This window comes from Eucalyptus grandis, chromosome 1 (assembly GCF_016545825.1).
Source record: "Eucalyptus grandis isolate ANBG69807.140 chromosome 1, ASM1654582v1, whole genome shotgun sequence".
Taxonomy (NCBI): Eukaryota; Viridiplantae; Streptophyta; class Magnoliopsida; order Myrtales; family Myrtaceae; genus Eucalyptus; species Eucalyptus grandis.
The window spans coordinates 49,943,358-49,949,102 of record NC_052612.1 but is presented as its reverse complement, the minus strand read 5'-3'; the positions used below and the strand labels follow the sequence as shown (position 1 = coordinate 49,949,102).

The following is a 5,745-nucleotide window of genomic DNA, read 5'->3' as shown; positions in this document are numbered from 1 at the left end:
ACATGCGTTCCGGTTCGTAAGTGTTGTTGATATCAATTGGTCCCGTATTAACCCTGAAAGATATACCTGGAGTTCGCCATGCTTTTGTCGTCCTCGAGCAACAGCGTCTCCTCCATCAGGAGGGCGTGAGGATTGGTGACGGGACAATCGCAAGAAAGTTGGACGAGCGTTGTGTGTATATATAGGTCCCACAAAAGATGGGAGGGGCAAATCCCAGCAAAATCTCTCTCTCATTCTCTTCGTTTGCTTCGTTTGGAAATGGGGTCCAAGGACATGGGGATTTTGCTTACATTTGTACTGCTGGCGATGTGCTTTTCCCTCTGTCCGACCGGAGGCTCAATACCTCGACTTCGTCGTGAGTGAATAATGATGCACGCTTGCATTTCTGAAGTTCTTCTCATGCTTTTCATTTCCTCTTTGTCATTCATATCACGAAAGGAAATAGTTTTTTAAGTGCTGGGATTATAGTTTGAGTATATATGCGTGTGTAATCGGTGGTTCTTTGATAAATTTAAAGGTGGAAGAGAAGGTGTTCACGAGGCTGTGCAGCTCCAAGAGCATGTTGGTTGTGAACGGAAGTTTTCCAGGGCCGGTGATCAAGGTTCACAAGGGTAACACCATCTACGTCAATGTTCACAACTGTGGAACCTCCGGTGTCACTCTCCATTGGTGTTCTCTCTCTCTCTCTCTACACCAGCCATAGGCGAGGGCTGCACTCGCTAGCCATAGGCAAGGGTCGCCTTCTCTTGAGCTACGTTTGCCCTCGCTAGTCACCCCTCAGCCAAATTCAAGTAGAGGCCCTTGCAGCCACCTCTTGCCCAAGTGAGAGTCGTGACACCCTTGCCTAGGTCTTTGCAAGCACGGTTGCCTTGACAATCGAGATGAAAGGGAATAGAAACGAGAAAAAAAAAAGGAAAAAGAAATAGATAAATTTAAAAAAAAATGTAAAAATCATTTACATCAGCATCGACCGTGCCATATAGGACATTGAGCTTTTTTTTACCAAAATTTGCTGAAAAAATCGCCCAAATTTTTAAGATTAAATTGGCCAAATTGAAAATTTAGGACTAAAATTAATCATCGTATAAGAAGTAAATATATTTTAGACAATTTTCCCACTTGTTAATGAGAGCCCATGGCACTTTAATACAAGAATGTTTGATTTTAAAATATACCACATTTTTTACGAGGACAATCAATGCCTTCGACAATAATCAAATGTATACATCATTTTAATATAAATTAGACAATCAAATGTGGCATCTTTTAATTAAGAACTTTTGACAATCAGTTATTTTAGTTAATGCTTCAAGCATAGAATATTGTGTTTTGAGCGCTAATTGAAATTTCAAAATTAGATAGAGACATTATCTATATGTCTATCATTGTATGATATTAAAGTTGTACGTATTAAAAAAGGGTTAATATTATTAAAATTATCAAATTAGTATTTACATGTCTTATTTACTTTGAATTAATTTTCATTTGATAAAAATCCCAAATTGATACCCTTGATAAAATTACCTCAACTTAATTTCCTGTCTAAGAGTTAACAATAAGAGAATTTGTGATTGCCAATGTTAGAATCACGGAGAGATGGTTATGATAAAGTTTGCCAATCATATTTGAACGTAACTGCAGACAAAAGGAGAGGAAATTGTTTGCTTATTTTGACTTTGTAATAGGCACGGAGTTATGCAACCAAGAAATCCATGGTTGGATGGCCCGGAGTACATAACACAGCGTGCAATTCCAGTTGGTTCGAACTTCACTTATGAAGTCAATTTCACCACAGAAGAAGGCACGGTTTGGTGGCATGCTCGTAGTGATTGGACTCGTGCGAATGTCCATGGCGTGATTGTCATTTATCTGGCCGAAGGAAGCACTTACCCTTTCCAACAGCCCCATGCAGATGAAGTTTTAGTCCTTGGTATGCATGGAAATTTCCATGCCTCGTTCTCTTCATTTCAATAAAACCGACCATTTCGAGTTTTATACATACTCTAACGGATGCGCAGAACCGCAGAAATTGGACATTCACACAAAAAATTTGTTTCAGCAAACCAAACTTGTGAAAGTCTAGAAAATTGTTATTTATTTAGATTCATTTTGCATGGCATGCATGAAATTTGGTAGGTACTAGAGCATTCTCAATGGGTGCACATTTACCCACCTCTGCCCTTTGTTCTCAATGAAGGAAACGGTAAGGCCGCAAGAAGAAAGGAGGCATTATGCATATTCATATATTTCCATTTTCTCCTAAAATGAGCAATAGGTTTTTCAAGTGCTGATAAATTAGAACCTATACCGCAAATTAGTATTTCGGTAGCAACTAAAAATCTTTCTTTTCTTTTCTTTTTTTTCCATATAGTGGAACACGAGGCGTCCACCAATAGGTTAATGATTTTGTGGAAAATGATAGTTTGCCATTTTGCCTTTTAAATGTGCAAGAGATTTATGGAATCTCAAAAAATGGAAATAAAACGAACTTACTTATATGGTTATTAGTAAGTCATATGACTTGAAGGTGTTAGCATATATAGGGTGCCCAGGATTATGTATTTCGGATGTATTAATTTTTTGCCTGTCAAAGTATCATAGCGAGCCCTTGAAAAGTTGGACTAGTTTGATTTCTCATTATTATATAGTAATAAAGAGTGCACGTTTTGTTTATAAATAGAATTTCAAAAAAAAAAAAAAAGAGGATTTTGTCGGGTACTTGTCCACTATCCAAAATAAAATGAATTCATTAATTTATTTTTTTGGTCAGTGATTTCATTATTTTTAAAGCATGACATTTCTCGTGATGCATAATAAATGCATTGGAAATAAAACCAATTATGTATCAGGTATAATTAACGAATGTCACAAGGTGCTCGTGCTCATGAGCAGGAACCTTAAAGAGTCAAGTATTTCGAGGATATAACGAGTCTTTTCTCTTGAGAGGGAGAGAAAAAAGTTGTTTAACCGCAGATCTAAAAGAAAATTGCATTACGTTCTATTTCAAATGATTTCTATATGGTTTCTGAGACTAAAAGGGTATCTTCGACTTGTAGTTGATGATTATTAAGCGTTTTGTTCCTCCTTTTTCTCTTAAAGGGTCCTGGTTTAGATGATTATCAAGGCTGGTTGACTATGACTTGGCAGAAGGTACAGACTTGCCCACCTCAGATGCATACTATCAATGCCAGCCAGGGGACTTTTGCCCCTGCTCCATTGGTATGTTGCAGTCCAAAACGACGTTGCCAAATTGGAACATGCCTAGATCCATTACCCATGTTTACAAATTCTTGTATTCTTTTCTTTTTGTCACGCATGGTTGCAGAATCGAGTTACTATTGGTATGTCGACTACGGGAAACTACTATTCATGATTTCGACAAGACGAACGCGTCCGCCATCCTCCAGTACCGCGGGAGTCATGCCCCCTCCCGGGAACCCGACTCCCGTTCTATCCCATCCTACTATGACATCGTGCTCAAATCAATTTACTCAGAAACTTCGAAGCTGTAGCGTGGACCACCCCGTTGATGTTCCGCTGGACGCATGATGTCACCAGAATGTACGTCACGGCGTCGATAGCATCTTTTGGTATGCCAGTGAACGGATGGTGTGAGCTTGATTAATATTTATTGGGTCAACCCGCACTGATGTACTCTCAGCCTACTACAGGTAACTCATCCATTTCGAGGGTGAAAATTCTCTATTCCACACTATATAATTCTTGGTGTCTCCAACTCTCGACTGTCGATAGAAATTTCATGTTCACAAATCGATGATTGAAATTTAATGAGGCGCAGAAGGTGGAGAACCCATGTGCCTACTATATATATATATATATATAATGTGGTCGTATCAAGCAATATAAACAGGATCGACAGCGTCTCATTGCTGATAAAAATGAGATTTTTTTGTATTTTGATATCGCCTATAAAACATCGACCGCACGATTATTAAAGGAACACCTGGGGATTCTACACGACCGACTTCCCTGACCAGCCACCGACGTTCTTCAATTTCACGGCGGACGATCTTCCAGTCAACACGACGGAGCCGATCCAGTGGACCAAAGTGAAGGTGCTGAACTATGGCGAAGAGGTGGAGATGGTGTTTCAAGGGACCAACATTCTGAACGCCTCGATAGCTCACCCGATGCACCTGCACGGCTACACCTTCTACGTGGTCGGGGTCGGGGTAGGAAACTACAACCCGGAGACCGACCCGGAGACGTTCAACCTGATCGACCCACCTCGGCTGAACACTATTTCGATCCCAAGGAACGGATGGGTTGCCGTCAGATTCAAAGCAACTAATCCCGGTACGCACGATCGCAAGTAGATGGTAATCTAATCTTATTAATATCCGGGTGATTGATCATCCCTCTCTCCTCCTCCTTTTCTCCCTCTAGGTGTCTGGTTATGGCACTGTCATCTGGAACGACATTTCACTTGGGGCATGAACATGGTCTTGATAGTGAAGGACGGCAGCATGCCGGAGACAAGCCTAAAGGCCCCTCCACCGTACATGCCCGCTTGCGAACCTGCTGCGCTCGCCCTTGAGCTACGAGGATTGAACAACTACTCAGGGACCGATGGAGACTAAGTATGTACTGCTCCTTTGCTGTTTGCTTGTCGAATAAAACGGCCTCCGTCCATGGACTTGGCAGGATCATCTACCAGCTTTTATGAATCATTGGGATGTAATGCGAATTCTGTTTGCTTTCTTATGCTTCTGTTCTGGGGCAATCTCCACCATTATCCCTTCGATTCCTCTCCTCCATAATTCAAGGTTTATGGGCAGGCTCTATTGGTTCGCAAAGTTATGTGATTGGTTTCTTTCTTCTTCATCATCATCTTCTTTTTCATATTTTGTTGTAATGAAACCACCCTCGAGTTACTTCGAGCGTCGCAATCTTTTGTTTCTGAAAAGAGATTGCTGAGGCAGTCTTAAGAATTAGAATCCAAGTCCTCTTATATGGACAAACTTGACGTTATTCATTCTGTAAATTTAGATTATAATGTAAATCATCCACAAGGAGAATAGTTGATAAGGACAAGCCAATGTGCAAAGAATGTCACTACCTTCGTGACTAAAGGAAGACTTAAAAGATAAGGAGGTGACTAGCTATGATTCTGAAATTTCTATCGTGGATATGATGACGTATATTTTAATGTCAAATAGGAGATAGTCTTATTTACATGACCTTAATCTGATATTTGAAGGGAAAAAAAAGATGAGTTTACTTTGTCAAATTGAATCATTAGTTTGATAAAATTTGAGCTACGCTGGAAAAATTGAACATATTACATTAAAATTTTCACTTCCATCCGTGTTCTGGTCATTGATGTCTTCGCCTTTTACCTGCACTTGTGTATGGTCTGTGTGGTTGAAATGCATGTGTTTAAATATATATAGGACATGGAAGGCTTCCTACCTGTTGCCCTCTAGGAGCATATATTTTGACATTTGACTTCAGATTGTAGGATGAAGATTGATCACTTTCATAATATGGTTTATTGTTGATTAAAACTCACGGAACGGGTATCCTTGGAAAGAGAGTCTAGCTTCGTCATTCATCAACACCTTCCTTACAGAGCTCAGATTTTCTCTCAAAGTATTTTGCTCCATCTCTCTCTCTCTCTCTCTCTCTCTCTCTGGCTCTGGATTCCCTAATGATTCATCTCCACAATTTGATCTTTAGCATTAGAACACACCATCAGATTCCACTCGAGTCGCAGCTCTGTTC

The 5,745-nt window shown here is 40.0% G+C and overlaps 1 pseudogene; it reads left to right on the top strand.

Moving 5' to 3' along the window:
- Positions 1 to 258: 258 nt before the first annotated feature.
- Positions 259 to 4,601, top strand: LOC120287479 (annotated as a pseudogene).
- The last annotated feature ends 1,144 nt before the right edge of the window (positions 4,602 to 5,745 follow it).